Here is a 12,244-nt window from a genome sequence, read left to right as displayed (position 1 = left end):
AGAAAACCTAGATAATGGCTTCTCCTTCTCTTTTTATAACGTAGGAGGAGCACTAAATATGGCATATATTGTTAACTTTTCCTTCACACATTTCCTGGAGAAATTAAAATATCTCCCACTCAATCCTCCAGTATTGATTCTTGAGAGCACATCACCTGGGAAATAAGGTCACACTACATTTCCATGGAAATCAATTTTATAAGCAGATTCAATTCTTTTTCTTAGATATACAAGCATGAGAAAGTGACCTAAAAGAATGCTTAAAAGGGCTGGGAAAACAAACAAGTTACTAAGGATTAAGTTGAAAATTCCATGGGGTTCATGGATTGGGTTATCCATTTAAGCTTGAGCATGTATCAACCAACTCTATACAATTCAAATCCTGTGTAGAGGGGAAAAAAAAAATGGATTTTTATACATCTTTTTTTTATTGATACAGCTCAAAGACTAGAATCTGGATTGTGTTTGAATAGATTCTCTGAAAATAGAAGCTAGATAGGCCAAGAGACTCGATTCCTACCAGATTTTCAATCCAATTCTATAAACAAATCCAAACAAGTCCTAAGCAAATAAAAAATTAGAATGTTTTTTTCATCCTTGTTTACTCCAAGGTTTTTATCGGATTCCACCAAAAATGGGTCAATCTCCACAAGATGGCAAGGCTGTTGTAATTTGTCAAAAGGTACTAAGTGACTTGGGATAGAATCCCACCTCGAGAATAATGGGAAAAACTATTCTGCTTTGGTACTTATTATGTTCTATTTGGGAAACAAAACAATTTATTAATCCTTTATGTGGATAAGAAAGCTTTGGAAAGTCAATAAACATGCAGCTACCTCTATGGGCAACATCAGATACTCATGGCGATGTCTTACAAAATAATTATATAAGAATCTATATAAACGTGGCTGGCTTCTTGAATTTTTCACTGCAATTAATTAAATATCTGATTTGGCCTAGAGGTAATGTAAAATCTACATAATGATCCTTTAAAACCAGAAAACCAGGGAAATAAGCACTGTTTATTAGCATAAACATCATCAGATCCATTGCTTCCTTGGCATAAACACCACCAGGCCGAGCCAGTTTAGGTTAAATTTCATGAATAGAGCTGCTGTGGTTTCAAGAAGAGAGGACTCAAATGACCAAAGTCAGTCATGGAAGAACATCCACAGAAGCTTCATATCTATCAAAAACCTCTCTTGTTCATAGAGGAATTCTTGGTAGAATCCAACAGCAGCTGCCAGTCCGCAAGACCCATGCTTTCCAAAGAGGACCATAGAGTAAGTCTCGTACCCCCAAACAGCATGACAAGACAATGGAGGTTCAATGAACCTTCCAAGCAATATCAAATCTGGCTGCCAATAGAAAGCAGCTTGGCATGCTTGAGAGAAGTCCTGCTTTTTGAACAACATGAGAAAAGTCCTGTAAAATGTCTTTATCACTCACTGCTAATCTGTTGGACAATGGTTGATGGTGTCTATATCAGCTGGAAACTTCATTCTTCCACTCACTTACTTTTCAAATATTGGATGTGATGGATCTAGTAAAGCTCTCAATTCGACATCATTAACATTGTAGACTGATAGCATCTTTTGGAAAAAAGTTGTTCCACATGCAGGTATAAAACAGATCATTAAGACCATTAAGGCCAGGAATGGTCCACCATCTTAACCAGAGTCCCTCACAACATCTACTTTTCCAACCTCAAACTATTTATAATATAAGAGGCTAATCTCCTGTTGCATCTAGTTCCGGCGAAAAACAATCTGCAAAAAAAGTTCACTGACCGGAATTATGTCTGATGAGGATCCTCTAATGCTTTAAGTCAGTGGAAAATAATGAACAGCAAATAGAATATTCAAAGTGACAGAGTGTTAGCCCAAGTATCTTATCAATGCTGTTCATTTACCTTCTTTTTATAGACGAGTTGTTGGTAACCATTTGTAATGGTTAGATACATGGATCCTGCTTAGTCCAGCACCATGTGATTGTGGGATGGACAGTTAATACCCATTGATGATCATGGTATGTGGCCGTTATGCGCTTTCTGCGCTGTCGATTTCTGGTATACCGACTTTATGTCGATAGTCTGAGTGCGTCGACTATATATTGACAATTATAGAAATCCAAATGACCATCGATCAATGACTCTAATATACCGACTGACCATCGGTTATGAAATCGATCGGATCATCATGATTGATTAGATCCCACCAAGGGATCGATTGAGAATTTCTGACTATATATCGGTGTAACCGACTATCAGTCAGATATCTGTGTTTGTGCCATCAATCGTTAGTCAGAGGATAGGCCTTGTAGTCACTCTGCAACCATCCAAAAAATCGATTGAGAATTGCTGACTGTCAGTCAGATTATCGATTGATAGTCAGCTATCTATTTTTTGGTATTGATATATAAAGTTGGATAATGCACTATAATCTTTTGTCGGTCTAATATTGACGTTTTATCACCCGTTGCCAACTTACAGTCGAGATGACTAACTATAAGTCGGAGAGACTGATACTAAGTCAGAAGGAGCATATCTGATTATCCCAATAGTTGCCTCCTACTCCTAAGTCCAAAGTGGAATGACACGTGACTTGACACGAAGCTTAACACGTTGGATGATGGGAGTCTCCACGTATCATCTGGAGTCTTGATTTGGTGGTCATTTTGATTGCAGGCATTAATAATTATCTCGAAAGTCGAAGAGTTTCTAGCTGTTTTATCGTTTTGATAGTCGTGCAGCCATTATTAGCACGTCCAATTAAAAAGATAGTTTGGCAACCAGACAATCCGATCAATTTAATTCTGACCAATCGGTTGTCGCCACATATCCAACAGCCATTGGTCTCCGACTATTCTTGTGGATAGTGATGATGTGGCATTATCTGACAGAAAGTGTGTTGAAACGTCCGATTGATAGTCAGTTCAGACATTGCCACGTGTCAAAATCTGAAGCGACCTTAATTTGAATGAAATTATCCTGACCGTCGATGGATCTAATATATATATAATGTCGCTTTTTTCCTTTGTTTGGATTTCTTATTGCAATTCTGAGAGCTTGCTAGTCTACTACAGTAGGGAGCTTTTCTATGGGTGTCGAGGGCTTCAAGTCTCTTTCTTGCCCATCTTTGTGGTCCCTCAGGCCTTCTTAGTTTTGAAGTTAGACTTCTCTTTCTCCCCTTCTTTCTTCCTTTGGACTCTTTCTCCATCATTATCAATGGCAAGTAGTAGTAGGAAGAATAAGGATAAGGCTAAAGTAGATGAGCCTGTAGGTAGAGCCCCTAATCCTACCCAGAGTAGTCGATCGGCTAGTCCAACTGACGATCCTATATCGAACCCGACAATGGAGGTCTCCACACTAGTCGCGTCCGCCATTATTCGGCTTTGAGAGCAGTACCACATCCCGGATCAGTTTCGACTGGCCGCATCCGGTCTGAATGATCGAGTGATTTCTCCTCCATCGAGTTATGTAGCTTTTTACTTGGAGAACCTTCGGGCCGAGCTTTGTTTTTTTGTTCTGGAGTTTATTCGGAATGTTTTAGATTATTATCGACTCTGCCCAATCCAACTTGCACCAAATTTTATTCAGCTTCTTATTACTGTTGCCCTTCTCTGTCATATGATTCCGACCATTCCTCAGATATCTCTTTTCCAGTCCTTCTTCGTCCTCCGATCTCACCTCAAGGTCGAGGGTTGATGGTTCTTTTTTCTGAAAAGGGGTCTTTCCTTCATCACTAGTCTTCCATCTTCTGTTCATGACTGGAAGACACAGTTCTTTTTCATTTCCTCTTCTTTGCCGTGGGGCTTTCCTTCCATCTAAAAAAATTTGAATTTAATCCGAATGAAAACAGTCAAGTCGATGCGGCTGATAAAGAAAATTTTCTCCGATTAAAGGATATGAAAGTCCCACCACAAAAAGAACTAGTGATAGAATAGAATCTTTATGATGCCAGACTTAGTTCGGCACCTATCGTAGGTATAGCTTAGTCGGTTTTTTATTTTCATTTTTATCTAACTTCAAACATGTAACTAAGTAGTTTTGTCTTTTGTTTGCAGCGATGCGGCTAGCGGTGCGAGTTTCATTAGCTGACATCCGACAGCACACCGTCAAAAAGAGAGCCACGGCTGGTGCAAGGCCGTCTCGTGCACCAAAGAAGAGTCGGTCCGATACATCATCGATAACAATGACTCAGACCGACATTCCATTGGTTACTGTTCCTGAGACTGTCATTGAGGCAGTCGTCGCATTATCAACCCCAGTGACATTTTCGACAGTCGAAGCTCCTTTGACAGCTGAGGAGCCTGGTGATCATGGCGATATCATAGTCGTTGAAGCGCCAACTGCCAACGTAGAGCCGATGGTGTCTCGAGCTTCTCCAATGCCCGAATTAGGATCGGTCGACAAGGGGCCGACTGTATCTCAGACACCTCCCACACTTGAGCGGATGTCGGCTCTAGTTGAGCAGCCGCTGACCCAAAGATCAGGGAAGGCGCCCACGACCTCTATCGATAGTGAAGCTCTGACTGATTCACAGAGCTTTTCAATATCCGTATTTCCACCGGTGAGTCGGCCTTGGAAAATCTAAGGTTGGCCAAACAGCTCATCGAAACTATACTTCTCCCGTCTAACAGAGAAAATAGGAAGAGTCGGATGGTGTCAGAGATGTTTTCCTCCTATCCGATGATCCTCAGTGTAAGTCAGTTGATATATATATTTTTTAGTTGTCTTTTCTTTTACCTATTTTTCTAACTTGTTTTCTTCTTCTTTTCAGCTGGCACACGATATGTCGACGCTAAAGAAAGGATATCGATCGATCGCAGACTTCCATCGGACTTGGTCCAATAAGGTTTCAACTGCAAACGTTGAGAAGGTTGCTGCTCTTGAGTGTCTCCAGGTGGCGACTGAGCGAGAGAAAGTGATGGCAGAGTGGGAGAAAAAAAAAGAAGAAGAGATTTTCCGTATGAAGGTCGAGTTGGAGTCTGTCCATGTCGAATTAGAGTCAATGCAATAGACCATCAAGTCCTAGGAGTCTCGGATCAAAAAGAAGAAGCATGAGGTCAATCGACTCCAAAAGGAATGTAACAGCTGCATTAAAGAGTTGGAGGAAGCATCGAGCCATCGAAGCGAGATTGGCACTGGCCGATGCTGAGTCAACTTCCATTTTGGAGAAGGCGAAGTTGGCTCAAGAAGCTCTCAGTCGGGTGCGGGAGTAGACCATCAAAGATTACAAGAATTCAGAGGACTTCAAGAATGAGATCCTCAAAGGTGGCAGCATGTTTTACTGGGTCGATTATGAGGATGGCAGGGACATGATCAAAAAGTTTTACCCAGACCTGGACCTGAGTATGATTACCATCCCGATAGCTGAAGAAGGTGCAAAGGAGCCGACTAATGGGACGACTGCTCTGGATGAAGAATTTGCACCAGCTGTTGTAGAGCCTGCTCCAATTGTCGAGGAAGCTGCACCTGTGTCGATTGAAGTAGAGCTGACCACGGGCGAGGGCCATGAGACTAGACCAACAACAGCTACCGACACAGTGGAGGAAGAGGCTGACTGATGACTGATGCAGATATCTTTTTCTTTTTTTCTTGTAATCAATAATAGTCTAACGTACCTTTTGTAATCAGACTTTGAGTCCAATTTTGTAATCCTTTGCTTATGAATGAAAAAAAAAATTTTCAAGTATCGAACTCCTGGCATGTTGCTTTTCATTATAGATGACCGCTGTCAATGCAGTCAAATGTCAATTGGATTGTCGATTATCAATCAGTAAACCAAATGACGTTCTGTAGCCGTAGAATTTGTCTACTAGCCAAGTATTAGCCAACTAAGCTTTAGGTATAAATTTTTTAAGTATTTGATAAACAGAGGTTAGCCGAATATCCTTGGACTGATCAAAGTCAAGTCAGTATACTTTCTGCTCGACCAAAATCGAGTTGGCATAATGTTTCACTCAATGATAACTGAGTCGGCATAATATTCCGCTCAGCCATAACTGAATCAGCATAGTATTTCGCTCAACTAAGGTTGAGTCGGCATATAAATTCGATCGATCAAAGTCAGCATGTAGAGTCATCTGATCGGAATCAGTATGTTTTGGCCGATTACTCATCGATCAGATATCATTTTGTAGATAATTAAGTATCTAAGAAGAGTTGCTATCCGATCATTTCATTTCAAATATCTTGTACATGTGGACAACTTCATTGATAATATATTTTCAGATTATCTGCATTTCATGTCTCAAGAATAGTCATTCTATCGAGAGTCTCTAGTCGGTATACGTCCAGATGAAAGATTTCGATCACCCTATAGAGTCTTTCCCAGTTTAGAGATAATTTTTTTTGATCCAAAGATTTTAAAACCTCTGCTTTCCTTAAGATCAAGTCTCCAAGACGGAAGACCTTCGGTTTGACTTTTGCATTGTAGTATCGAACTACTCTCTATCAGTATGCTGCCACTCTTATTTGTACTTACTGTCGAACCTTTGAAAGTAAGTCTAAGTTGACTCTTCGATATTCGAAGCTATTTGACTCTGCATATCATTCGACTCTCATCGATGGTAGTTCAATCTCCACTAGGATCACTGCTTGTGTTCCATAGGCCAAGTTGAATGACGATTCTCTTCTTAGGATGCGAGGAGTCGTCCGATACGCCCATAAGACTGGATATAATTTTTCTATCCAGAGATCTTTGACTTCATTCAATCAGATCTTGAGACCATATAGAATCATCCAATTTGTCACCTCCACCTCACCATTAGACTATGGATGACCGACTGAAGTGAGTTTATACATAATATGAAGCTTCACACAAAATTTTTTAAAATTTTGATTGTTAAATTATTGATCATTGTCGGTGATGATGGTATGCGGCAAACTAAATCTGCAAATGATAAACTTCTGAATGAAATCTTCCATATTGCCTTCAGTGACCTACGCTGGAGGTTCAGCTTCTACCCATTTGATGAAGTAGTCTATGGCAACCATCAAAAATTTTCTCTGACTGGATGTCGGAGGGAAGGGATCGAGTATGTCGATTCTCCATTGCACAAATGGCCACAGTGCAACGATCGATGTCAATTGGCTGGCTAGTTAGTGCTGTATATTAGCATATTGCTGACATGGTTCGCACCTCCGAACTAGCTCGATAGCATCTTTTTTTATTATGGGTCAGTAGTATTTTTATCGTAGAACTTTGTAAGCTAATGACTTATCCCCTAAATGATTTTCGTAAATTCTTTCATGAACTTCTCGGAGAGCATAGTCGGCATCAGTAGATCCCAAGCATTTAAGCAGCGGAAGAGAGAATGATCTCTTATAAAGTTATCCATTCATTAGGACGTATTGTGAGGCTGTCCATCTTAGTCCTTTGATTTTCAAAGGGTCCGTGAGCAAAGTCGCATCGGTCAAGTATTGGATAATCAGATCCATCTAACTTGGTTCATTATTTATTTGTAGCACTTCATCAATCTTATCGATACTCGGTTGTTCGAGATATTCAATGAATATTCGGCTGAGTAAGTTGGATGAAGTGATTGCGAGTCGAGACAGCATGTCGACTCGAGTATTTTCTATTCTCAAAATATGTGAGATCTCGAAATACTTGAAAGTTGGTGTGAGATCTTTCACCTTCTGAAGGTATTGCATCATAGTCGGATCTCGAGCTTCAAACTCATCCTTGACTTGTCTAGTAATCAGTTATGAGTCGGTGAAGACCTTCAGGCTATCTATATCGAGCTCTTTAGCAATTTTCAAGCCGGCTAGTAGGACTTCACATTTGGCTTGATTATTTGATGCTTTAAAGTCGAACCGAAAGATGTATTCGATCATAATCCCTTCAGAGTTGGTGAGGATGTGGTAGACTCTACTCTCTTGTGCGTTGGATGCCCCATCAACATGTAGCATCCATACCGATGTAAGTTCGACCTCAGGATTCTTAACTTGTTCCGACTTATCGTCGGATTTATTATCAGATCTATCATCTGATATAGTGCACTCGACGATAAAGTCAACTAAAACTTGGGCCTTCATTGATGGTCGTGGATGATACTGGATGTCAAACTTATTGAGTTTGATTATCCATTTTGCCATCCGATCAGAGGTATCTGGTCGATACAAAATTATCTTCAACGGTTGGTCCGTCAAGACTACTATTGAATGTGCTTGAAAGTACGGTCAAAGTCATTGCACTGATATGATCAGAGCATAGATCATCTTCTCCGCTCTTGAATATCTCATTTCGACATTGTGGAGTACCTTGCTGGTGTAGTAAATTGATCGTTGAATCCAATTTTTATCTTATCGGACAAGCACCGAACTGACCGCCTCTACGAAAGTCATCAAGTAGAGATACAGTGTTTCTCTTATCTTTGATTTTGTGAGTAGTGGGGGAGATGTCAGGTATTTTTTCAGATCTTTGAACGACTGTCAGCATTCATCCGATCATGAGAAATTTTTTATTTATCGTAAGATCTTGAAGAAGGACAGACATCTTTCTGCCGACTTTGAAATGAATCGGTTAAGTACGATAATTCTTCCGTTGAGTTATTATATCTCTTTTTTAAAGTCGGGATGCTTCATATCAATGATGGCCTTTATCTTCTCCGGATTAGTCTCAATTTCTTATTGCGACATAAAAAATCTAAAAAAAATTCTGACAGTCACTCTGAAAGCACACTTGGTCAGATTTAGCTTCATTCGATGTTGTCGAAGTGTGTCCAAAGCTTCTTCTAAGTTTTGAATATGATCAAAAGTTTCGACACTTTTTATCAGCATATCGTCGACGTAGACTTTCATGTTACGTCCGATTTGTATCTTGAACACCTTGTTGATCAGTCGTTGGTAAGTCGCCCCAGCATTCTTTAAACTGAACAGCATCACTTTATAACAATAGATGCCTTTATTGATTGTGAAGACAGTATGCTCCTCATCTTCGGATGCCATCTGAATCTGATTGTAGCCTGCGAAGGCATCCATAAAGCTAAAAAATCGATGTCCCGATGTCGCATCGATTAATTGATCAATTTTTGACAAAGAAAAGCTATCTTTCGGACAAACTTCATTTAGATTGATATAGTCGATGCAGATTCATCATTTTTTATTGGCCTTTCTCATCATTATTACATTGACAAGCCAATCAGGATAGTTGGCCTCTCTTATGAAACCAGCTGTGAGGAGCTTATCAATTTTTTCGTCGATGATCTTCTATCTTTTAAGGACAAAAGGACTTTTCTTTTATCTCACTGGTTTAACTTTGGGATCGATATTTAATTGGTGAGTTATTACTTTTGGAGGAATTCCTGACATGTCGATCACTGACCAAGCAAAAATATCGACGTTTGCTCTCAGTAAGTCCACTACCTATTTTCACTCCAGATCAGATAGTTGTGATCCAATTTGAATTATCTTTGTAGGGTCATCTTCTCTTAGTGAGATCGAAATCAGTTGCTCAGCTGGCTCACTCCTTTCTTCATTTTTTTCTAGTCCAGTTTATCAACCGATAGAAGGTCTTCAAGCTTACTGCTTTCGACAGAAATTATAAAGCAGCGTCGGACTAGTTGTTGATCTCCACACATTTCTTCGACTCCACTCTTTATCAAAAATTGGACCAATAGATGATATGTCGACACCATCGCTCTCAACGTATTGTCTCGATCGTCCGAGTATAGCATTGTAAGTCGAAAAAACTCGGACAATCGTGAACGTCAAGAGGATGATGCTTTGTTGTGAATCTATTCCTACAGTTAGTGGGAGAGTAATTTCTCCATCCACATTGACTGCGTCTTTGGTAAAGCCGACTATAGACGTAGAGACTCTTCTGAGTCAGTCAATGGATAGTCACATTCAAAAAAAAATTAAGTAAAATAAAACATCTGTTGAACTTCTATTATCGATAAAAAAAATTTTACATCATAATTTGCTATCATCGCCGTGACGACGACATCATCATCATGGAGAGTCTGTATTTTCAAAATATCATCCTCCAAAAAAGAGATTATATTATCATCAAGTCGTTGCTTCTTTGCAGACTCTTCTTCGAAAGTTATCCCCCAGTCTCTCGATCATCTGAAAATCATGTTGATAACTCCTACCATCGGTCGGTTGTCAATCACTTCTTCAAGTTGAGACTATGGTTGTCGATCGATAGGAGCATGAGTCGGGTGATCGCATTGAAACTTGACAAGATAGCCTCATCGGATCAGAACTTCAATCTCGTCTGTGAGTTGAATGCACTGTTTGGTGTCATAATCATGATCATAATGGAACCGATAGTACTTCTTCTTGTCATGGCTTCTCGATGGTGCTTTCATCGATGGAGGGTGATAAAGGTACTCCTCTCCCTCAATCTTCATCAGAATCTGCGTATAGGGAGCAGAAAGAAGAGTATAGAAGTTATACTGCTGTTGTAATTATTCGACTTTGGACTCCGTCGATGGGATGAAGCTCCTTTGTTAGTTGTTGGCCGACTCGATTCGGTCGAAACTTCACTTTTTTTTTTTGTTTCTGATCTTTTTCTTCTATTTGACGTCGGTCAATAGCACCTTCATCTATATGAATATACTTATATACATGCTCCAAAAGTTCTACATCAGTCCGAGGAAGAGTCTTATCCAGGGAGTAAGTAAATCTAGATCCTCTCAGACCTCTTTTTATGATCGAGATGGCCATATCTTCATTGAGATCTCAGACTTCAAGTGTGGTGGCATTGAAATACGCCACAAAGCTTCTCAATGTCTCTCCTTCATTCTGCCCGATGGAGAAGAGATTGTCGGATATCCACGACATCCTACGACTGGTGCTGAAGTCAGTCACGAACAACTGTTCAAGCTGCTCAAAAGAGTTTATGCTCCCTGACTGGAGCCCAGAATACCAGGCTCGAGTAGCTTTCCGAATAGTAACTAAGAAGTCAATGCATAAGAGAGCATCGATTGCCCCTTGAATTATCATGAGAGGCTTGTAGCTCTCCAGATGGTCAATCGAGCCGTTATATGGCTCCATCTATGGCATCTTGAACCGAAATAAAATCGACTCATCCAAAGTGCACTGAGAGAGAAGCTAAGCGGTGTGGAAGCCAAGGTCATTGAAAGATCCTCAACCATCCACTTGAAGTCGGACAAGTTGGCGGTTAATCTTCTTGAACTTTCGCTCGTAGTTATCGAGCAGCCATTGCTGTGAGAACCCAAGAATAAAGTCCCCCGAAGAACTCAAGGATTGGGAAGTCGAAGGTGCGCGCAACCTCTTTTCCTTCTTGATGCTACGCTGGCGTAAAGGAAAAGGTGATCGTCGTGAATGGCGAGCAGCACGATGAGAGTGCCGAAAAGGTGCTGGCTCGATATGGTGAGAATGTCGAGACGATCATCATTCCGACAATGAAAAAAAGGATCATCATAAAGCACGATGACTGTGCCTGAATGGCATTGTACGTGCCGTCGGGTCCTCCGCTATCGATTATTATTGCTGCTGCTGTGTCTGCTGCTGTTAGAGGCTGTGTACTGCCTCGGTTAGCATCTTCATTTACTACATTAATGTAGAAAGTTATTGAGTTTGAATGTCCGTAGTGATGATCGAATGCGAGAAACTGGGCTCTGTCATTGGTGGAGTGAGATCTTCCTAACGGAAAGACTTTCTAACGGAGTCGGTGGAGTTCTGAGTTCTTATTTTCATCATTGTTATATTCATTCTCTCCCCCTACCTGGCGTGCCAATCTGTTGCGGTCAATCTCTTGTGGTGCCTAGCTCCAGCGAAGAGCAACCTACAAAAAAAATCCACTAACCAGAATTGTGTCCGACGAAGATCCTTCGATGCTTAAGTCAGTGGAGAGTGGTGAACAGCAGATAAAATATTCAAAGTGACAAGAGTGTTAGCCCAAGTATCTTACCAATACTATTTATTTGTCTCCTTTTTATAGACGAATTGTTGATAACTGTTTGTAATGATTAGGCACGTGGGTTTCACTTATTCCGACACTATATAATCATGGGATGGACAGCTCATGTCCAGTGATGATCATGATATGTGGTCATTATGCACTTTCTGCGCTAGCAGTTTCTGTTATACCGATTTTATGTCGATAGTCTGAATGCGTCAATTGTATATTGGCAATTATAGAAATTTGAATGACCATTGATCGGTGACTTTGATATACCGACTGGCCATCGGTTATGAAGTCGGTTGGGTCATCATGATTGATTTGGTCCCACTAAGGGGTCAATCGAGAATTCTGACTATATA

The sequence above is a fragment of the Elaeis guineensis genome, chromosome 5 (assembly GCF_000442705.2).
Source record: "Elaeis guineensis isolate ETL-2024a chromosome 5, EG11, whole genome shotgun sequence".
NCBI lineage: Eukaryota > Viridiplantae > Streptophyta > Magnoliopsida > Arecales > Arecaceae > Elaeis > Elaeis guineensis.
This window is presented reverse-complemented; position numbering follows the sequence as displayed.